The sequence below is a fragment of the Nothoprocta perdicaria genome, unplaced genomic scaffold, assembly GCF_003342845.1.
Source record: "Nothoprocta perdicaria isolate Ctin4 unplaced genomic scaffold, notPer1 scaffold_138, whole genome shotgun sequence".
NCBI classification, from domain to species: domain Eukaryota; kingdom Metazoa; phylum Chordata; class Aves; order Tinamiformes; family Tinamidae; genus Nothoprocta; species Nothoprocta perdicaria.
In genome coordinates this window covers 423341-447283 of record NW_020454516.1, presented here as the reverse complement: position 1 = coordinate 447283, position 23943 = coordinate 423341, and the positions used below count along the sequence as shown (strand labels likewise).

The 23943-nt window shown below is 50.5% G+C and overlaps 1 long non-coding RNA gene across 1 annotated transcript in view; it reads right to left on the bottom strand.

The window, feature by feature from the left end:
* Positions 1 to 548: 548 nt before the first annotated feature.
* Positions 549 to 23943, bottom strand: part of LOC112942968 — a 37044-nt gene continuing 13649 nt past the window's right edge. The window contains exon 3 of the long non-coding RNA XR_003248504.1: positions 549 to 665. This is a non-coding gene — a long non-coding RNA (uncharacterized LOC112942968). The remainder of the gene's footprint in view (positions 666 to 23943) is intronic.

Below are 23943 nucleotides of genomic sequence, written 5' to 3'. Positions count from 1 at the left end.
GCATTAAGAGCAAGTCCAAATGGCCAGGCCATATGGAGGAAGCACGGACTAATYGGGGGAAGACACGCACGCCAGGCCTACGTGCTGCCTGGGAAGAGGGCGAATTAGAAACACCGCGTAGCCGAAACAGCTGACGGATCGACTCGGGTCCAAAGGGGCCGAGGGAATGCGTCACCGGGCAGCGCCAAGGCGGCAAATACCGAGGTGTTATCACCAGCGCGTGCCCCGCGTGAGCGCCCGGCTGCAGGCCGACTGCTCGGGGCTCTGCCAGGCTTGGTGGTCCGGGCCCTGCCACCGCACGGAAACCCTCGGGCACCTGCCTGGGCAGGCAGGCTGCGAGCCAGGGAGCGCTCGCAGCACGGCCTCACCACGCTCCTCGCCAGGGAGGCAGCGGATAACCGCGGTGCAGAGGGGCGCACTGCTGGGACACTGCGCTCCGCAAACATTCCTTTGGAAATGTCTGCACTACAAATTCAGCTCATTTCCTGCATGTCTATGCACGCGTGGTGATTTCCTCAAAGCTGGTTGAGAAGCACTCACCAAAACACGGCCGTTTCAAAGGGCTCTCGACCTGGGAGCTGCCCAGTCTCGGGTTTCGGGGTCCCCTTTCGTCCTCCAGCTTGATCCTGCAGAATCCTAATTGCCCTTATGCACTTGAACGCTTCCTAGCAGCCAAACCAAAAACGCAAACAATTGCAACAGATTTGCTATTGGAAGACTCTAGAGAAAATTTCACACATAAAAAAGCTAGGAAAAAAAAAAAGAAACATTTGATGCAAAAAAAAAAAAAAAGGATCAAATCTGCTTGTAATTACACATTACTTCAATTAATGTTTTATATGAAATGCATTGCTTACATTATGCTCAACAGCTATGGCTTACGCAAGGAGAAGGGAGTGTTTAAAGCTGGTTCCTAGCAACAGTTAGCCAAGGAATTGCAAATTCCAACCAAATCCAACCAGCAGTTTTGCATTTACCTAGCATTATTTTCCTCATCTTATCTCAAGCTCCAAGTCAGTGGCGAGATACGCYGGGAAATATAAACTGTTGTGTGCTCTTCCTGGCAAAGCCAGACACACACTGTAAACAGATTACTCTTGCCCAACTACTAATTTAAGACTGATCTGTTTATGTTTTAATTCGTCTGTAATTTGCTCTTCCTGTAGAGCAAATAAGATCTGTTCACGGAGTTAACAGCTACATCCTCATATAYGTACAAAGAAGATGGAGAGGTCACCAGCTCCATCAACCGCAGAGCGCGAAAAACTCACAGCATTAACCAGAAGACGATGCATTCTGATTTTCAGTGTAAATAACGGAGCTATTTGGGACAAGTCCTCCTGGGGATGGAGGCGCTCAGCTCAGGTGCCCCGGTGAGGGGACACGGATGCAGAAGAGGTTCCAGCAGTGTCGGGCAGAGGGCCCGGGCGGCGGGACGGGCTGGACGGTGCCGCAGGCAGCGAGGGCGGCACGGGGCAGGGATGCTCTCCGCGAGCAGCAGCCACGCCAAGCGCTGCGCAGCTTGTCTCATTACAGCGGCTGTGAAAACACTGCCGCAAAGCGCTGGGGCATAAATGAATTATTTAAGTTTTGCAGCAAATCACCCTGATCTGGTGTGCCGTTCCTTAATGCACTCTAAGTGAGCCCTAGGAGGCAAATCATAGCAGACAAGGGGTGTAATGTAAACCAAGGTTTATTAGCCACGAAAAGCCACACGATAACATTTATTAAGTATCAGAGGCAGTGCATTTAAATAAGTTTGATTTGGTAAATAACAGCCAGCCTTGCATCCGGCTTCCCTAGTTCCAAGGGCTTTCTTGAAAAACAAAATAGCAACAACAACAAAAGCMGTTTATTTTCCTGTCCCTCCCGCTAACGTTAAGGGGTTCTCCCTGCTTTGCAAATTGCAATTTTTAGCAAATTCCCGGGTGTTGTGAGCCGCCCGCGGCTCTGCTGCTTCCCCGCTCTGCCGAGCGGGAGCGCCTTGGGATGCGGGGAGCCCCTCGTGCCCTCATGCACACGGCGAGCGCAGACACCCGGGCGGACCTGGCGCTGCGGGAGCTGATCTCGCTCCCCAAGCTCCCAGATTGCGCTTCGGGAACAGCCGCCGCGTTCCCCACGGCCGGGGCACAATCAGCCCCTCTCCCTGGACGAGGAGAGCCTGAGCCCAGACGGGCAGTAACAATAGCTGGAACCAAACACCGGGCAGACGCTCGCAGATAAATCTTTCACGCCCCCACAGCACGACCGGGGCTCCCGCCTGCTCCCCAGCCCYGCACGAGGCACCCGGGCCAAACCCTCCAAAGGCACCTGGGCCTCGGGAGGGAGCACGGCCTGCGTGGTGGGGATCCCTCCCTTGCTTGGGACATCATGGGCTACCTATTACACATATAAAAGTATATATATACATACAACCCCTTTCTCCTCTTACTGGAGGTACCCCTTTTTCCTGGGAGGCCTGTCTGCAGGTTCCTGCATCAACAGAATAACTGAGCTGATACTCTTAACTGCAGAAAGCAACAGCCTTTCTCTAATATGACACTTCCTGCTATTTTTTCTTTCTCCTGGCTTTATATTTTTCAAAGCAAAAAGCAAAATGCTCTTCACATTTTCTTTTTCCACTGACTTTAATTTTTTTTTTTWAWYYKGKTTWWTWAAAAAAAAARATGCAGTTACCGACCAACGTAACCCTTTTTGCAGCGAGCACTGGCTATTTCCACGTGATGTGGAATTGATGGTATCTGGAGCRGGGACTGCTAGAGAAAGACTTAATAAAATTAGGCAGTAAAAGCAGCAGCTAAGAGGCCTCCTCTGTAGCAGGACGCACCAGATGTTGCAGAGGACGGAGTGCGTTTCACTCACAGCCCAGATGTGTAATATATACAGAAAGTGCAATGGGAACCCAGAGGAAAAATGATGCCACTTATAGCCGTCCATGAAGAGATTATTTTCCTATAGAAGGGAGCAATCAAACAGTTGTCCAACTACTTAAAACCAGAGATGTTCCTCCTTCAGCTATCCGCATCTGAAGAGGTGCTGCTGACACTGCCCTGGGAATAAAACCGCCTTAGGGAGCGTGTTGGATGCAGCAGAATTTCTTTCTCCTTTAAAACAAGGGGTTGCCTTCGGMTACCCCATTTCCACCCCAAAACCAAGCCCAACCAGCCCCACTACTGCCCAGGCACTGGCACAACATGGACTACAGAAAATCTCCATTTTCCCTGCAGTATTTTCCGTTCCTCTTCCCATTCCCCATGTACTCCCTGTATTAAGAACTGTTTCTATTGAGCACCACGTGGAATACACAAATATTAAGTATTTAAAAATACGAAGAAAAGTTAATTAGCAAATGACGGTATAAACAAGGAAATGATAAAATGGTCATCATAAAATATGGTAATGATCCCTTCCATGGCAATTCTTGCTGCTGTAATTAACCAGTAATACATTCCTCCCATGTTTCATATAGAATTTTACTGCCTTAATATATAACCAGGTCTCTTTAGCAGAATCAGCATAACTCAATCATCATCCTTGGCCATCTAGTATGACCAAGATTTGTATCTACACAAGGATAGTTTTAGTTTATATCTTAAAAACCCATCGTGCTTTGAGCAGTTTTCCAGGAAACATCCACGTTATCCCGCCACGTTTCTGACTTGACTGCCCCATCATTTCAGTGCATGTTTCCCCGTCCACGGCAGTGCAGCCAGGCACGGGAACATCTAAGTTTGATGGTTAAGTCTGTGTTATATAGGCCAAGCAACCTACAGACGACGCTGTAGCTGTGTTTAAGCGGCGTTGCAACCCTCTCCCCCAGACCTGCGGGGTGGCTCGTGCTCCTCTTTGCCCTTCTTCCTTAGACAGAATTCACAGGTTCATTGCTGAACGGAATGGCGAGTCCTGCAGCCCCATCCAGCACATGGAGCTGCCCCATCCCTCGGCGCTGCCCACTGCCTCTGAGGCCAAGAGGCTGGAATCAGGAACGGGGTGCGTGTACGGCTGGGGAGGCACCACCTATGGGTGCATCAGGCTGCAATAAGAACCCCGTGTCCGTGATCAAAGGACACGTATGAAGGAGCCCCACGCCAGTCCCCGCTCCGCGCACCGTATGGATGCCGCCCTGGAAGGACATGGCTCCAGGATGCAACTGGCATGGAGAGGGAGGGGAGGCAGAGGGGGCTGCGTAGCTGGGGCCCCGGGGGCTGTTGTGGGTGCTCGGCCAGGACGCGGGACCAGGCCAGGCCCGGCACTGGCACCAGCACCGGCCCCGTTCCTGCCACAGCCGGGCGCATGCAGGTGCCGGGGAGAGCCCGGCACGGCCGGAGGAAAGAGAAAGGGAAAAAGGAGAAGAAAAAAAATCAATACTAGCTGGACATTCATTTAAACAAATGCATCATCCCATAAACAGTGCAGCAGCTTTCAAATGTAAACAAGAAAAGGTGAACTTTGTTCACATTCTGGCTCCAGCTGTTCTGTGTTTCGGCACTGTGCGCCACAGCTGGGCTGATGAGCTCTGAATCCTGGGAAAAGGGGAAATATTTAACCTAACTTAAACAGAGCGACGGCAGCCTCGCTGCTGAGAGAGAGCAGGTGGAGCCACTCGGGGCTGAATGCGGCGAGCAGAGGGGCTTCACGACGAGAGCCGCCCCGGCGCCGCTTGGCTGGTGCCGCCGGTCCCGTGGCACCCGGCGCACGGCCCAAGGCAGCCCCTGCGCGCCCGCGTCCCGCGACGCCCAACCCGCACCGTGCCGAGGCGCGCTCAGCCTACGGCTCGATCACGTGTGTACACGTGTGTTCATGGCAGCGCCGCGCGCGCTGGGCCAAGGCAGCAGGAGCAGCTCATGTGGGGCCTTCTCGCCTTGGWTCCTTCTCCGAATCAAAGAAGCGGGGCTGTCTGTCCAGCTCAGCGASGGGCTGCACGTTCACCTTCCCCTGCACGGCACTTTCGCACTGGTAGGGGTTACCAGTTCTCACGGTTGCATTTCTGGGGATACACAAGCACATGGAGCCTGGGACAAGCGATAGGGAGGAAAGTTTCCTGCTCACYAAGAGCCCCAATTCTGTTCAGAGCTGCACTCATGCAAGCGACCTCCCCATTAACCAAGCCATGCCTGTAAAGATGGGCCCTAAGCTGAATTTTATCTGGGGAAGTGAGACGTGCAGCCTGTTATTCCAAGAGCAGGAGAGACCTGCAGCCACACTCACAGCAGCAGCAGATCCCTCAACGCGGCTGTTCCGGAGAGGTCAGGTTTGATGCTGGTTTCAGCACTGGGCACTGGCGAAGGAGGCAGTGGAGGATGACGACACTTTGGCCATGCAGGTCACGGAGCACTGGAAGGACGAGCGCGCTCCAAAGCGGCCTGGAATCCACCGGAGTCCCCASTGAGGAGGCCTTTCAAAGCAACAGGTCCCCCATACAGTGCAGAATCAAAGAGCAAAAACCTGCCAGAAAGGATATTAAGACTCTCTTGATTGTGAAGGCTCGTAAAATAAACGTGTTGGTTGTTACGGATTAAAGTGCGCAGCAGAAAGATGAAGGAGCACCTAGCATCTGGAGTCTATATTGTACTCTCTAAAATTCCTAGTAGGTCTGTGTCAAAAAAAGATATACTGAGATAAATAGGCTAAAATGAAAACATATCCCTTCAAGATGAGCAGAAATATGTTTAGCCAAAAGTAACACAATCYCCAGGATTGGTGTAGCGTACCCAAAGCTCACAAGGCTACCATTCCTCTGTGAATTTCATTAATTTCCAGCCATACAGTTAGCCCCACAGGACAGCAGGATGTGCAGGGTAGGCACGAACACCGTTTAGTGCCTATTTCACATACCTGTGACCACACRCACGTGAAGGGCCCTTTGGGCACAAAGCAGCATCAGTGTCACCGCACTCCTTTCTCGCAGCACCCCAAGGCAACGCTRTGGTGATTCCCCCCTCAAGGGCAGGTCTGGGGTGCCCAGCTCCTGGGGCGGCCACCCAGACTCCCCTGTGCTGCACAGGGCTGCGCTGGACACCCAGGCGCTTTCAATGGCCAAGTGCATCCAGGCTTGTGCCAACGCAGCCCTGCGTTAGGAGAGGACCCCAAGGTGGCTCCTGGGGATGATCCCGCCGGCTCCTGCTCGCAGGCTGCTGCTTCCCGCCCCAGCAACCTGCTCCTGCAGGCCACGGCTTTGACCCTCCTTCCCCGAGGTTTTCTCTTGCAGCATTTTGCTTAAACGCTGGGAAAGATCTCAGATTATATGTGTTCCACATGACCACTGTGGTATGGCAAATTCCATTTTTATTTCTGATAACTATGTATRTTATATTTAACTACCGGGTTCTAACTTCATTAGCAATCAGAAAGTATTTCTGTCCTTCCACCTACTTCAGAGACAATGTCTTCCAGARACTGTATGCAAAGTTTGTATTGCTATTTAACCATTCGCAGAACAAGCTCTTCCTACTTTCAATACAGCTCAAAGGCAACTACGAGTGCAATTAGTCGGTCCCCTACAACGTTGGCTACACACAGACTGATGAACACCATAAGGATAATTTCATCAGAAATAGCTGCATGACTTAGAACTTCAAGCACTTTTATATCTCTTTAAATGTTCCCATAAAGCTCTTTTCAACTTAATTCCTCTTTCTAACCCCAATGCTGTTTCTATCCCGTTCTCCCTTCATATGAGGCAGGCAGTGCTTAGTGCCAGAGTTAGGTCTGCTCCCAATAGGAAGGGCTTGGGACTTGCTTCTCTTTCCTTCCTTTCAGACTCTGCCCCAAACGTCTCGGATTAGACACACAAAGGGTGACCCTGCRCATGCTGGGGGGTTGGACTGGATGGTCTCTGCAGGTCCCTTCCAACCTTACGGATTCTGGGATCCTGGACGCGCCCCAGTGCACAGCAGATCAGGAATCCCCTCCAAACCCACCTTGCCACTCCACTGCAATTACTTTGATGGGGCAGGAGAGCAGGGCAAGTTTGGGCATCGCAGTGGCACCCACTAGCAAAAGCCAGTGTAAAACAGAAGTGGCTGCAGATCCATGGCTTGTTTAGCTAAATAAAGAGCTGAATTTAGATCAGCAGACGGGCCCACATGGCCTAGAGCAGCATTAGCTTCAACAGGGTTGCGCGTGGAGGCTGTAGACTCAACTACACGTACACAGCATTCCAGCTCCTCGCCTGTCCTCTGGCCGAGCCGGCCCTGTGCGCACGTGTCCCCGTGTTCACATGTCCCCGTGTTTCCCAGGCCCCCTGCCCGGGCACGCGGGCACCCGAGTCACTGCACCCGCCGGGCACGGATGGRGCTGGCTACCCGTCATTCACCACATCAAACCATGCCAAAAATCAATCAAACAAACCAAAAGTGAAAAAAAAAAAACCCAAACCCAAAGGGATGGGGGGATCTCGGAAAATAGATGTTTGCAAAATCCTGGGAAATCCTTGGACTTCTCCCCTTCCAGCAGCAGGTTTCCACGTCTGCGGTGACGACAGCTCGGAGAGGCTGGGTTATGTGTGTGCCCAAGTCACAGCGCTGCTCTTAGCTCAATAACTAAGCCTTGAAATCTCTGAAACACGGTGACACTGCTACTGGGTGACACCGCTACTGGGTGACACCGCTGCCGGGTGACACCGCTGCCGGGTGACACCACTACCGGGTGACACAGCTGCCGGGTGACATCGCTACTGGGTGACACCGCTGCCGGGTGACACCGCTGCCGGGTGACACCACTGCCGGGTGACACCGCTGCCAGGTAACACCGCTGCCAGGTGACATCGCTACCGGGTGACACCACTGCCGGGTGACACCACTGCCAGGTAACACCGCTGCCGGGTGACATCGCTACTGGGTGACACCGCTGCCGGGTGACACCACTGCCGGGTGACACCGCTGCCAGGTAACAACGCTGCTGGGTGACATCGCTACTGGGTGACATCGCTACCGGGTAACACCACTACCGGGTGACACTGCTGCCGGGTGACACCACTGCCAGATGACACCGCTGCCAGGTGACACCGCTGCTGGGTGACACCGCTGCCGGGTGACACCGCTACCGGGTGACGCTGCTACCGGGTGACGCTTAGGAACAACAGTGGGAAGAGGGCTGCCATTTTGTATCCAGTCTCATCAAGCAGGGGCCTGCATTATACATACAGCTGCTCGTGCCCGCTATAAAGGATAATTTTGCTGTATTAACTCCATAAATTTGATAGAGCCAGCAAGGCTTCCACTGCATAATAGCTTAATTTTTCACTCTAATAATAACTGGCTGCCAGTTGAAATGAATGGGAGCAAAAACAAACATTTCTGTTCCCTGCCATGATCCATGACAGATGCAGAGCTTAGGGGGCCCTGGGGCAGGGTATTCCAGGGCTCTCCTCCTCTCGGCCTCGCGGTGAACGCATCAACACCACGGAAGGAGCCGGGGCTGGGGAGGAACTCCTCGGAAAACGGCCCGGCAATCCCCTCCGCAACGTGCAGCTGGCAGCACGCCCGCTTTATGGCAATTCCCAGCATCCCGGATTATCCAGYGCGCTCACAGACAGAGTGCGCGGGATAATGTCCGCCGGTGCACCCCGGAGCACGGGACACCCCTCTCCTGTCCCGCACAGAGGCGAAGCGGGATGCTCTGTGTTGGCTTCTGCTCCTATTTGCATGAAAAATAACAAAACAGAACCACATCTCCCTTGGAATACACGGGGAGAAGCAATAACTTGATTATTGCAGTTTATCAGCAGTATCAATTTCTCTGGAATGCAACGTAAATGCATGCATCCTTTAAAAAAATTAAAACACCCGAATGCTTAAAGCTTGACAGATTTCAGTGAAAATGGGGCTGCAGAGTTTAGTGCCAACAAGTTACTCAGGCTTTGAGTATTGATTTATCTACTAAATGAAAATGAACGGCCTCCACAGCCACCACATTGTTCTGCTGCCTCTGCAAGACGGAGCTCCTTCCTCAAGCAGCAGAGCACCCGGRGAATGTGTTCCGGCAGTGCTGACTTGGAGGGGAAAATCCACTCGGAGGGACAGATATGTGTGTTCCTTCCTCTGGAAAAACTACTGCGGACAGAAGGAGATTTTGTGCACATTTTGGACAGATTCTTTCTTTCTTTCCCTGTTTCTCTTCTTAAGGGAAGCCATGGAGGGATTTTTCTTAGAAAAGCACAGAAGAAGTTTGCCCACAAGCCAGGAAAGCAGCTGGCTGCTGTGTGGGCAGATAGGGGCACGCGGGGATGTGGGGGCACTTCCCTCACCTCGTGTGCAGGGTGTGGGACCCGTCAGCAGCTCCCTGGAGAGGCCACTCGCCATGTCAGCAGCCACAGAGGTGCCCGAGAGGTTCTCTTAGGTGACCTACACGACACGCACGGATTGTCAAAACCCGGGATGCTCAAAAAGGGAGGTAAGATACTGCTGATGGAGACCTGGAGACACCAGGCTGATCAACCACCGAAAAGCATAAARAAAAGGAACAGAAATTCGCAAAGGGAGAAATAAAAAGAAGAAACCCAGGCTGGACGCGGGGAGACTCCCTCCTTCCTGAAAGGCCCTGGTGCAGCCGGGAGTGAGGACGGGTCTCCCCACGGCGCGTGGGGCAGCACGGAGGCAGCAAGCACAGGAGGAACTTGGGTCCTGGATTTCCACAGCAGTAAAACATACTTGATGGAAGACATAAAGCAAGAGGTACTTCATAGAGCAAAGGCAATGCAGGCTCCTCTGTGTGTCTGTGGTTGCAAACACTCGACCGTGGGGTGTTCACCATAAATAAGGTCAGGTTAGAGCACCGGAGGGGAAGACAGCAGCAGAACCCGGCTCTGCAGGAAGAGCTACTTTTCACACCTGGGCAGCTGGCCATGGTAGGGATGCAGCTGGAGCAAGGCTTAACAGGAGGTTAAACAGGCCCGTGACCACAGCATGGAGAATGTTACCAGCCGGTCAGTCCACCCGACTGCACAGGTCCGTGTTTGGAGGTATCCTGCCCTGCTAGCGAATACGGATGCAAGGGCAGGAAGTGGAACTGCAGGAATACACGGGACCATGTGTCATTCTGAAGAGGGACTTTGAACAGTCATTCATGGGACGAACAGAAGGACTTTGGCCCAGTCGCTCCCACCGAACTGCACAGTGGGGTCCAGAGCACTCCTTGCGCTGCGGCTGCTGCCGGGCTCGCGTCAGCTCGGATTAAAGCAGAGCCCCTGCATCCGAACCCCACTGCGAAGGGACGAGCCGGGAGCAGCTTCCCCTTAACGTCCACCTCCTGCCGCCCTCCTTTGATTCCGCTGGCACAGACAAGCACGTTTGTTTCTGCGGGAAGAGCCAAATAAAAACTCTTCACCCTGCTCAGAAAGCTGAGCTTTAGGGGTTGGTTTGTTTGCTTTTGGGGGGGTCTTTTCATCCTCTCCGCACACATTCACTGTATGAAGGCTTCAGTTTGTTATCTTTAAAAAACAAGAAAGAAAAGACCCCTGCAGTACTAAACAAGTATGAGGCCATTGGATACACGATGCAGGGCCATGGCAGCTTTCTGATGGGAAAAAAATTCAATGTTTTTTTTTTCCTGTCATTTGTGCAGAACATGTGAAATGYTGATTGTGAAACATTAACAGCGTTAGCCTCAAAATGGTCCTCATGTCTTTGTYTCGCCAAAGAGGGGCCTTTTCCTGTGTCCGTGTGTTAATTTTATGCAGAAGTGCACGGATGCTGAAGTAATATTCCCATGCTGGCGGGCACTTCCATATGCCAGCCCTGCTCCTTCTGCACAGACCCGTCTCAGGTAGCACATGCTGAGAAGCCAAACTACACGTTGCCTATATTTGCATACACATATGAATGCATGCATATTTTTCCCCAAGCCAGTCACCCCCCTGTGTCAGCTAGACCTCCAGGAGGCAAAACCAGAAGTCACAGTTGTGCAAATCTCTTTGCAACAACAGTAGGAATAAATCCAGCATTACCAGGAAACTTGGCCGAGGTCTCGGCAGCTCTGGGGGTCCTTTGTCCTGCTCCCAGCGCTGGCGCCGCAGGGACCAAGTCCTGCTCCTGTTGGTSGCCCATTTGCTCCTTCACCATCCTGCCCCTACCCGCAGCAGCAAGAAGGGGCGAGGGTGCTCCAGGTTCCTATTAGGAACCTCATTACTCCTCCTTTCTCTCTTTCTGGAATTAAAAATGTTTAAATTAGTTCAATATGTCTTGAACCTCTTTGGCATGCTGCTGTCCATCTGACTCACTTCCAAATTGAAGTGCATACATAAAAAAAATTGAATCACTTCAATGATTTTAAATCACTCTTCAATGTGCAAAGTAATTTAAAATTACTGGAGTGCTTCCAATTTTTATTAGTCCTTGGATTTGGAAGTGATCGAGGTTCTTCTGGGCATGTGCAGTGCACTGTGACTTTAAATTATTACGTCCATACTTACTTTAAAAAAAAAAAAAAAACAGATTTAAGTTTCAGTGGAAGCCACTGAGAGGGACCACGAAACAATTTTTAAGAGCCAAATGGGGGTCACCTAATTTCAGAAGGCATCAATCTGGAAAAAAACTTCCTCAGTTGTAAGAAAAATCAAGAAACACTGCGAAATGTTCCAACTGTTCTGCATGCAGACCGGACTCCCATTTTAATTGCTACAGCACTTTTGCATTTAATTACTTTCAGTGTACCTAATTGCTCTAAATTTAGCAATTTCCCCCAAATCAATAGGAGGACGGAATCAAAGGGGCTGACCTTMAATCTCTGAGGCGCTTAGTGACATGATTAATCGGCATGCACAAAACTAGTCTTTTTGGACTTAATACACCGACCCACCTGGGTGAGCAGTCTCAGCAAATGAATGTTATTCCTTACTCATGAACGCTACCCCCTACTCGTGACTGCTATTCCCTACTCGTGAGTGCTGTTCCCTGCTCACATGAGAAGACCTCTGGAGTCCTAGAGAAACGCGCTGCTTCGATACCAGGACGAACCGAGCCACTGAGCCGCAGGACATGGTGCAGGGTTTACCCAACACTCGGCAAGGTGACCGCRTTACCACTTCCCAACAGCCTGTGCAGGTACAACCGCTGCACACCTCTATTCTCAGCTTTCCCAGGCATGGTCCTACAGCAAGTGATGGTTTAAGCTGAGTATCTTCCCATTCACAGTGAGGAATAAACGAACCAAGCCAGAGTGAACGAGAGCAAACACCTCGGGTCAAAGCCCACAGCATGAGCACTCTGCCAAGGAAGCGGAGGGTTGACTGTGTCGTGCGGACAGAATATTTGATACATCCATCCACATATACCTGACTATATCCTGCCCGTGTAATGGGAATGGACTCAATGATCTAATAGATCTTTTCCATTTCTAGCTACTATTATCCTATTATTAAAAGTAATGAGTCTCTAATCTAACAAGTGAACTAATCAATAAGAAACTGAGTTTGTTTTTCAAAATTGCTTTAATTTTAAAAATACAGCATGTCCGTTCCCGGCTTCCTGCTTTTGACTATGATAATAAAACTTTCAGGATGGCTAATGTAGTTTAGCTAAACAAATTAGACAACTGCCCCATTTAGGGGGAAGAGAAAGTTTCCATTAGCCGTTCGGATGTTCTTTGCCTGCTCAGCTAACAATTTTTGCACACCAGACATCAGAAGACAGACGGTTCTAAACTGACTCTACTGCCAGCAGATGCTGCTCTCCTGTAAAAGTACACAAAGTGTAAGCACGATCAGGGTTTGTTGCTGCGTGCTAATCACAACATTCCTCTAATTGCACAGCAAACAACCTGCCCACRGCAGTGTCGTCTGGTCCAAGCCCTGCACCAGCTTTCAGGGTACCCTGGTTCCAGTGCTGCTTTTACCACAAACGTACTGCTTGCTCTTGGGCAAACCACTTGGCTTTTCCTCCAGGAAGGAGGCTGTGGGGCCTCCCTCCACACACCTTTCCCTGTTGCACCAAGCTACGCGGATGCTCTCTCAAGCACCTCCCGTTAAACTACTGCACGTGTTCTGGTTTGTTGGGGCTTGTTGGGGCTACCGTCACACTAATAGAGAAACAATCTAATATATGAGCACGCTGTAGTAGTGATTCGTAACCAGAATTGCCCAGCAGCACAAGGAAAACCTGTCCCTTCAGTCAGCTTAGAGTGGATGCTGTGGTGGGGACCTGCAGCTCAGCTTGTGCTTGGCTTCCTGCAGCAGCAATCGAGTTTGTCACCACACCAAAACCATCGTAAACCGAAACACCATGAGGTAGGTGGGGAAAGAAGGGCTTCTACTGCCCATTGCTGGGGTAAAGCAGAGTGGCTGCACGCAGAAAGGTGCTCTAGCTCCAGACACCGTGGATGCCCCACGTGAGCTTCAAGAGCTGCTRAATAATTATGTGCAAGACCACAGTATTATTGCTAAGGAACCACCTGAAACCAGCCAGGTTCCCTTGCAGGAAGCCTGTTCATGGGCTGGAGAGCCCTGCCCAGCTCACAGAAGTCAGAAAGTGTCTTCCAAAGCACATCRGTTTGGCTGGAATTTCTTGTGAACGCCTCCTCTTGCAGGGAGTCAGGTCTGTTAAGTTTTTATTCATACACAGAAAACTCCTAAGGTTTCCATGGAACAGTTTCAGAGTTTAAGAATGCTGTAGTAGTCTCCAGAACATTTTATCCCTATCTACTGAGATTATGCTGGAAAACAAGCTTATGATTTTTTTTTCTAAACAATTCAAAAATAAAATGCACTGTTGAAAAAGAAATAAGCTAATGGGAGACAAATTCAGATGTGTAGGTGAGGTACCACGGTCCGGGTAGTGACAGATCACTGAACACTGAGCACAGCGAAGCCATGAAGAGGCTGTCTGGATACACAGAGCAAGGGGCAGGCTGGCTGCTCAGGGCTGTCCCCTTCATAAACACGGGTTTGTGGCTTTATTGGAAAAAGAGCTAACATGAAATAAAGATCATTTAAACCATGCAGTCAATTGCAACAGCTTCTTCCTTGACCACTGCTCTGCAAACCCAAAGAGAAATGTTAAAATGTTGACGGTTGCAGAACTTCCAGGAATACCTTTAATTAAGATATACGGTACCGAGAAGGGTTAATATTGTTTGAAAGTAAAAGCTCTCATTCCAATAACAAGACCTCTCTCTGTGCACTGCTGGGTCAGCATGGTAATTAAGAAAATTGCCTTTAGTGCGCTTGTTTGGTAATGCTATTATCATCTTTTTTCATCTTTTAACAAGAGTAAACTACTTGAAGATGTCCCCATTTACTCTTCTTGCATCTAGTAACCCATGAACCCATCAAGACCATTCCATGCCAGCATTTAATGGCCTMAATGAGTTACTTTATCATCTGGTTCACCCTGAAGTCTTTTACATATTTTTCTTGACCTCTGACCCCCCAACTATTATTTTGACAGCTATCATTAATGCTGTGTCCTGGGCAATCACACGTTGACTAAGATGGATGGTAAAATGGCTAAGGAGTTGAACGCAAAGCACACCCACTTTCATCTTCCTCGTGGTTAAATCAAAGCCATGCAAAGCTAACCCATGCAACGGGCCCCACGGAAGCCGTGGGGAACCCCGGTCACTGCTTTGGTAAATAGMGCTCAACAGAGTCAGCAAAAGGGAAAAAAACCACCCCATTTAATACAGAGCGAATAAGCTGCATAGAGCAGATACCTAGAACTTCATCAGTCTGCTATGCTGTGACTGTTCAGCTGTGAGCTTTGATGAATCAAGAGGTGGTTGGACCAAAAATGATTTATACGAGTCGATTAAAGCACAGATTTGGCAGTAAATTTCACTTAAAACAGAGAAAAAACAGAACCTCAAAACCCAACACAAAGAGCATGGTTATGTGGAAAGGGCAAGGTTAACGGGAAAGAAAGCTCGATGCAGCTTACTCCATTTGTAGCGAGCTGCCCGGCTTCCAGGGGCTGTGCTGGCCCTTCCAAGGGCAGCGGGGCCTGCGCCCCACGCGGGGCGAGTTAGACTCGAGTCTAACGAGTCTAGACACTAACGAGTGTTAGACTCCTTCAACAGTCTAACAGAGCAACATGAGAGAGAAACACAGCCAGAGCAATGTCAGGGAAAAACCTCTGCTGCTTTGTCTTCAACGGGAATGACCCTCGCTGATGGAGACCTGAAATACTGCAGCTCACTGGTGGACCTGACACTTGACCCCTCCTGCTAATTAGGGGTGCAGYGTGCAAACTGCAGCCCTTATTTGCTTTAAGCGGCATTCTTTAGGGCCGTACCAATTTTTGTGATTGCTTTACGAGCAGAATTTTCACTCTGCATGGGCCAGATGAAAATAAAGCGAGCAGAACACTGCGGGTAGAGGAAAGCTAACCCTGGGCTGACCTCGGTCCCGCTCGGCTTTCCACGTGCCTGCTGCTTTCCCAACAGATGTTTCCAACAGCGTGGTCCTTGGGAAGAGCTTCCCTGGGGATGCTGTGCTGCAAGGCGCGTGCCCCAGGAGCGTGAAGCAGCCTGGGAGCGGGAACAGAAGCAGGAGCAGGAGCGGGAGGCAAAAGGCAAGCGAAACAAGAAGCACCGTTTYACCTTGTACTTTATACTGTCTTTGGCCACAAAGAGAAACAAAAATCATTTTATATTTAATGACAGCCCTACATTCAAATACAAATTGGTACGGCTAGAGAAGATTTTTTCCTGATAAACATGGTGATTCCAAAGCACATTTGCCCCAGCCAACAGCACGGTGCTATCTTTTTGCATATGCTGTGGATTTAGGCAGTTCTTAGCTATCTTACAGTATATTTGAGTTATCTTGCCAGGACCACCAGGTTGTTCACTTCTTTTCCCCTCGGTTCTTCCCTGGGCATTTCTTTCCTCTCCTCCTCTCTTTAGTTAATAATGAACTGGCTATATATAAAAAAGTGAGGATTTTAAGAAGTCCTGCTTCTGCAGTCATCTATTTCAGCTGGAAAGCCTGATCAATCCGCTAGTACTATTCACGATATTGAATAACTGTAAAAGCTTTATTGCAGCTTGCACATGATGGCTAAGGGCTAAAGGCCCAACGCAGCGGTGTTCCAGGAGACGCCGCTCGGCGCGTTCATCAACGTGCTGCCCCAGCCTTATCTAGCGCACAGGTTTCAACGACCCCTCATTAAAATCAGTGTCCTCTTTGATGAGCTACTGCACTTTGCTAAAGGATAATGTTTTTTACAGCTGCCCCGTCAGTAGGTTTCTGTGTTCTCCAAACTACCTGCTATGTTTATTTCACTGTATGGTGTTTTATTAATATTTTTATATTTGCTTGATAGAAATGAACACTAAGGTTGAACCAGCACCCCAATTTCCTCTAYACGACAGGTAGCAACGCGCATCCCAACAGGATACTGGTTTTGTGAGCCCAGGAATTAAATTCCCAGTTAAATTAGGTGAAACTCAGATGACCCTTTGGCCGCATTCAGGGTGGATACTGAGGGCTGAGGTCAAATTTCTTGAAATCACCAATAACGGCGATTCATATTGCAGGAGCGCCCGCCCTTCCCGACCAAACAAGACCCAAACAAAACGACGGCCAGAATCAACCACTGACAAATAGGGGCTCTCCTAATTTATTAATCTAATTGCACTGCCTTTATTTATTAAACTAAATGCATTGCTTCCTTGAGGGGAATTAAACTCCACCATTTCTCCTTAACCTGTGTCCTGGGCAGGATCTTTAGCATTTTATTTCAGTAATTGAAAAAATCTTTTTGGTCTAGTCTAACCCTATAATAAACTGCCATCATAAACACGGCATTGTGATTTCTAAGTCATAAAAAAACAGCAGGTGAATAGAAAGAGGATGTGATAGCTCTGAAAATAAAGTTTGCACTGCTTCCCCAAAAGCCCTAAATTACTGGCAGCTCCTGCCAGCCTTTACAAGTAAATTTCCTACTGGATCAGCACCTCATGAAATGCTTTATAGAAGGAGAAAGGAGAAGCCTTTAGTGCAGGCAACTCTTTAAGAAAWCATCCTGGAAATAAAGGAAACCTCAAGAGCAATTGTAATTCAGTAAATAAAACACCAACATCAAGGACATAGTAACAGGCCAGAGTGAACACCCYGTCTGTGCTCTAAGCAAGAGAAAATGCAGGCTGCCAGGGAGGAGAAGGGAAGGTGCCTGCCCTTTTTGTGGTGCACTATGTTTTTAAAAAGGTTGCCTTGAACCTTCTGCTCAGAGCACCCACCCAGAGCGCTTGCAGGCATCCCCCACAGGCAGCGAACCCCCGCCTGCCGTGCCGGGGAGACCAGAGCCGCCGTAACCTGGGGCCATACACGGAACCTCTGCTGAGTGTCAAACCTCGTGCCAGTCGGCTGCACTTAAGGAACTTCCAATTCCGAAGCCTCTGTTCTGTTTCTCTTTCCGTTTCATATTTATGCTAGCCCATATAAAAGGGTGAGTACAGCAATATATTATCCTTTGCAATAAACTGGCAAAGTATTAATCAGCTTCCAAGCTCACATGCAGGAGTGCACAAACGCATGGCTGCATGGAAAATAAAAGATGTCAGCATCAGTATTTTTTTTTCCAAATTCCATTCGAGAAGACATCACGGAAGGCTGCATGAGGAAAACAAACCCCATGGGAGGTGGAGGAGTGGGACCAAGATGGCTAGATCCTATGTGGCATACAGGAAACATCTTCCCTGCCACTGCGGCTAAGGGAAACACGGGAAGATGGAGGTCTTGGTCCTCCACTACAGRAAAGGATCTGAGCYGATGAGGTATCTTCCTGGGTGACGCTCCAGCAAGTGTAACACAGTCCCTTATATTTGGAATCCCTCGGACCTGAATAGCAAGGTGTGTCTCCTTCAGATGTGGGACTGATCAATGCTCAAACCCTGAATTTCAAACCCTGTATGTTCTGAACAGCTTTAGTCTGGCTCCTTGGACAACACAGACTGATGTCATGGAAAGAGATGAAGAAGGATGCAGGAAGCAAACGGGAGCAGGGGACTGCCAAGCTAAACTGAAAAAGCAAAACCAGGAATAATGGGGTGGAATTAAACAGGGCAAAGGGGGAAAGCAAAGCGTGAAGAAGAGTCCTAAAAGTGAAATACAATGGAGCGGGAGGTTTGCTAGCAAGAAAGATGACGATATTCTCTGCGGCTCCTTTGCCCCAGGAGGGTGGGTAGGCATTCCGGGGCGTCCCGCTGAACGCAGGTGAAGAGCATCACGTCTCAATGGGACACAAGTGCTCTGTGTTCTGCTGCTTGCACTGGTGCCTCTCCATAAGGCACCACACTCTGCAGGTGATGTTCTGTGTGCTGAAGATGAAGACATTTTTCAACTGCTGCGACAAACTCCCAATTTGATTCTCCTAAGTCAGGCGTGCAGCTTCTGACAATAACAACAGTTTYACAGGTTGATGATAGCGACTCTTTTTAAAGGACCGGAGGCTGYGAAGGACACTGTCACCATCAGCACCCGTACCCTGGGAAGCAGGAGCCGTGAGCAGTCAGGGACAGCGCAGCCCCGTCCGGCTGACCCGTCCAGCTTTGCTTTGCTCCCTCTGCCGACACGGGGGTGGTTGGAATTCAGCAGCCCGCGTGCAGTTCTTCATGCCTCACCAGCTCCTTGCTCCCACTGCTAGCATGTGAATAGGCARTAGCATCATCTGTGGAAGAATTATGAGATAAACTAGGCTGAACATTAATTCGGAGCTGTGCTGGAGACATCCCTTTCAATTACTCTTCTTTCGCAGCTCCCTCCTCCTTATCTACAGCTTGTTTTGGTAGCGCAACCTCTTCCAGTTGGAAATCCTCCTGTGCCTACACTCTCTCCTTGCAAAACAAGGCACGGGAGCAGAGGCTGAGAATGTCTGTGTACAGGCAGTTTAAGACTGGTGTCCCTCTTCTTGACATGCTCATGCAGCAAGCATTGCAAATAGCTAGACAAATATTGCCACGGTCAATAAAGAAAAAAAAGCAGCCTATCTTTTTGCTGACGGATGCTTCCTCCAGAAGATGCCAGCTGGCCCCTTTGGATGTCTGGAACAACTAGCTGACTGTAGCTGGCTCTTCTCCGCAGTGGTATCGCTCTGACAAGCAGAATGTTACTCTGACGTTACTTACGCCTGGCTCATCTCTCCGCCTGTCGCTTTGGCACTGGTGGAATTTCACTCTCTTATCAGCTGTTTCTTGGTGGTTTCATCAGGCTCCATGGGCTTCCTCTTTCTGATGCTCTATCACCTTCATCATCTGTTTGCCACCACAGGCTCTCTRCCTCCTTCCATCACAGACCTCGGGTACCTTGCTGCATTCCTTCACAACGTAAATAATGAGATCCCTTCCCCTCCCCTCTTCTTTCCTTCTTCCTTTTCCACCCCCCTGCCCGCCTGGCGTCCCAGAACACATTCTGCATGGGGAGACCTCACCTGCCGTCGCAACGTTGACCCCACTGATGTGCTGAACTCAGGGAGAGGGATCACACCCAGGTAACCCATTTAAATGCCCAAACCCCAGCAGGGCAACTTTGCACCCACAGCGTGGGTACATGCGAGGAAAACACACCGTCCTCCTCAGCCTCGGAAAGGAAGGTGAACCTGTTCAAGAGTGCTAAGTTTGCTCAGGGCTCGCCACGGAACCACAAAAGGCATTCCTCAACCTTGGGTGTTTCCGAGTGATCGCAGCTCCAGCCAGCACAGGATCTGTGAGGATCTCTGAGGCGTCAGACCAACTGTCTGGCTGTTCTAGGGAAAATATGTGACGCTTTGCAAGGAAAATGTTGGCAGACAGCACTTATCTCTTCTATAAGAACATATTTTATGTTTCTTTCAACCAAAATCAGTATCTCCTAAATTATTTTACCTTTCTTACATATGAGTAAGGCGACCAGTACAGAGAGGGCACCTGCCTTGCCAAGGTCAGAAGGTGAGTCAGCACCCCTGAAAAGAGATTAGCTCCTGCTCCAGCTCCTGGGCTAGTCTTTCCTCACTATTTACCTCTCCTTGTTTTCCCCCTGCTTCCTTACTGCTCCACGCTCAGAAGGAAAAGTGGAAAAGAAGCTGAAAGATATGAGACTCCCAAGGAAAGACATTTATTTTACAAAACAATCCCAAGACGACTGGCTAAATATCCTCATGCTTTACTTAAATACCAGAACGTCTTGCCTCCACCACAGGGTCCCAAMTGGCCCTATATAAAGCACTAAAAGTATCTGAGAACGTAAAAAATAGGGCAGCAAACTGGTCAGGGTGGCAGCAAAGCCACTGAGCGGCCAGCCTGGTAAGTCACCCGAGCCGCACGTCATCGTGGCGGTGAGCCGAGCCCTGCCTYGGACTCATGTCTCACGCCGCCCTCCGAGAGCCCTGCTGAGACCTCCTTTTCCCTCAGACAAGCTCCTGGTTCCACAACTGCAAGAAAGGGGTGACTGGGAGTTCAGGACTCAATGGTCTGCGAAGGCTCGACTAGAACTGCCTCAAAGGGCGGCACGGAGAGCGCGCGGGGGCTCGGGGCCGGGGCTTGCCGAGCTGCTCCTGCGGCCGCTGCTCCCGCGGCTGCGCAGCACCCACGGGAACACGGGGAATGCCGAGGCACGACGGAGGGAGGGAGAGCCCTGGCAGTACCTACCGAGCAGCCCGTCTGCGCCTGCTTTACGTGTTGCCAGCAGCTCCACACTCGTTCCCCACTACACCTCTTGCATTTTCTCACTGGCTCCCATTCAACAGAACATTAAGGATTATAGGGGGAAGAGGGGCACAGCTTCAGCTGACTCCTCGTGGTCCTGTGCGGTGATTCACCCCATCCAGCTTCATGCTCCTAATTTAGACACGACATTTTATTCAAACACTTCCTAACTATTCCTTGCTAGGCTCCCTAAGGAAAGAACATATGGCGACTACGCTCGGAACTAAAGACCTACATTTAAGTAGAACAAATCCAGGCTCCATCTCCTTCTCGGAAGCCTAGCTCCTCTTCAGAGTGAGAGCTAGAAGCCTAAATACTTGACTGAACAGGACTTTGGTACTGCATCCTTGAAAAAAGGCCACTTCTCATGCGCAAGGACCTCGCTACCTGCACCGTACTGCACCGCGTAGCCCAGGGAATCTCAGGCTCCTCCACCACTGCTTGCACTGCAGAAAGTAAAACGCTGAACACCTTCTGTGCATTAACCAGTGACACGTTGTGTGTCCGCATGCCAAGGACAACCTGCAGAAAACAATGCAGCGGGACACACAACAGTGCAGCTCAACAGCTACCGAATTCCACTTACTCTATTCCGCAATTTGTAGTGGGAAACTGTTGGGAAAGGCTGCCCTCGGAGAACACCCGGATTTCTGTGGATACCCAGCACACAAGGATAGCTGTAATTGCACAAGGCTATTCCCAACAGGTACCCCTCCCACGGCCGGTGACACGCAAAAGGATTCGTTAGGCTCCAAAACGAGTTCCCTTCCTCCCGTGCTACTTGGGCATGTGTTTATCAATCAGCCACAAACACGAAACAGGCTCATCTCTAAATTGCGTGTTGTGCAATACATACGTTTTGTTTGTTTGTTTGCTCTTTTATACGCAACACACTTGACTGGTAGTCGTGGGTTAGGCCAAGGACGTTTTGGTCCGTCTAATACTTACCACTGTCTATATACTATTTAAAACAAAAGACGCTGCTGCCAGAGCAAGGTCGGAGAGGTCTTCAGAGGGTCTGTATCCGCAGCAGGCCTCCTGGCTCCACGCTGCTTTGCAAATCAGATGCTAGATATATTTTGATTAGTTTGTACTTTAATGGATCATGTACAAAGAGTCCACCCTTCACATCACAGCCATTTATTTTTGCTTTGGCCTGATGGAAAAAACAGGTAGAGGGTTGTGCGCGGGTGTGCGCGTGCCAGGCTGTGCATGTGTGCTGATTGAAAAGTGATGGATTATTTTCATGTGGTAAGAAACACAATGTTTTCTTTAGCACAGCAGGATATTCTGTTTGCAAGGTCTAACAGTGAAATATTATGCATATCTGCAGCTGGCCTGCCGCCAAAAACCAAACAGCAAAAATCAGAAGAGATTTTGAATCTGAATCTTAAAAAAGCAGTACAGCCCTACAAAGCAACTAATGAGCCATTCAAACAGAAAAGCATTTGTACTAATATATGATTGCTGTCATATATGTCAGCATTTAGCAAAATAGTAAATAATTATTCATTTAAATGTTACCTTGAACCTCAATTTAAAATATAAATATATTTTCAATGTCTTCCACCTCTGTGTTGACACAGATTAATTGACTTTAGGCCGTGATAAACAAAGTGAGATATTCCCTACGCTCAGCAGCAACCACTTAAGAAGCAGGTACAATTAAAAAAAAAAAGAGAGGGGGGACCCGGCCCGGGGTTCGAGCGGCCGCTGCTGGGATCCGCCATTCCCTGGAGCGGCCAGCATTCCCTCTGGGAATCTCTCCCCGAGGCCATGGGGAGCCCCGAGGTGCCCGGGCAGCCCCCTGCACCCAGCCCGCCACAGGCAACCCCAACGGGGGGGTGCGGCGTTCTGCAGAAGGGAGAGAAGGGGAACGCGGGCTCCGCTCTTCCGGATCCTTCTRGACAGGGAGCTCGGCCTCTGCCCGGACACCTTTCTGCCTCTCCTTCAAAACGTCCCCTCCAGATCCTTATTCTGAGATCCATAAAGGCTGCTTAGAGATAACAACCATTCCTGCCACAAAAATCAAGGTTCCTGCAAATGATAGGTTGCCATTCTCCTCTGGCAGAATATATTGTTATTAGGAATTTACTGCCTACATTTCCACTAAGGCTTTTCATTGTCATATTTTGATGCACAGAAGTTGACTGGCAGATCTTTTCAAAGCCTTTCTCCTTCTTTCCCAAACATAACTAGCATATAAAAAGAACCATAATATGTATTATGGGAAAGCAGCACAGTGATATAAAAGACTTCCATTCTAAGAGCAGACGGAAAATGGTAGTTATTATTAATTTAGAAAAACAAGAGAGCTACCCAGCATTTCAGTAATGTGGCAAGTTGTGTGCTATTGAGGGAAAGAGGATTCTATAATTGGATTTTAGAGTAATTTAGGAGACGAGATAAGCTGTAATGGCTGCATATTAGAGGTTAAAGCCCCAGCAGGACCTCGTGGCGCGGGGCTGGGCTGTCGGGAGCGAGGCAGGGACGGTGCGAGCAGCAGGGCGGGCGYGGGGACACACGGGTGGCACTGGCGCTGGTGCTGCAGGCTCCCTGCTCCAGCGGCACCGAGGCACCCATGGGTGCTGCCCGTGGCAGAGGGCCATGGGCGGCCGCCACCTGCCTGATGGGGTGATGCCTCCTCGGGGTGATGCCACCTCGGGGTGATGCCGCCGCGGGGTGATGCCGCCTCGGGGTGATGCCACCTCGGGGTGATGCCGCCGCGGGATGATGCCGCCTCGGGGTGATGCCACCTCGGGATGATGCCGCCGCGGGGTGATGCCACCCCAGGGTGATGCCGCCTCGGGGTGATGCCGCCTCGGGGTGATGCCACGAGGTCCAGCCAGGGCTGCCCGCCCTGCTCCCCGGCGTCTCCCCATTGCCCCACGTGCACCGGGGCAGCGCGAGCAGGGGAAACACAGAGCCAACTCTGGGTGCCTTTATTACAGGGAAGGCAGCCCTGCTCCTCCTGCGCAACCCCAGGTGTCCTGGCTTCCGCGTGGCGCTTGGCCACCGTGGSACAGCGTGTGGCCGGTGCGGGTCCCGCCTGGCGGGCGCCGCTCCGCAGGCCGTGCGACCGTGTCCGCGGCGGGCGAGCAGCGGTGCAAGAGGAGAACAACCCAGCGGCACTTCCCGCCGAGCGCCGCGAGCCCTTCAACACGGCAGCGGCGGCGCCGCAGATGCCCGAGTGCCCCCCGCCGCGCGTGGGCACTGCCCCGGCCGAGCCCAGGGCCGGGCAGGCCGCGCGGCGCGGGCGCCTCCGCGCTCGCCAGTGCTCGGCTACCCCCTGCTGGGCTGCGCGCCGCAGGCTGCGGAGCACCCGGCGGG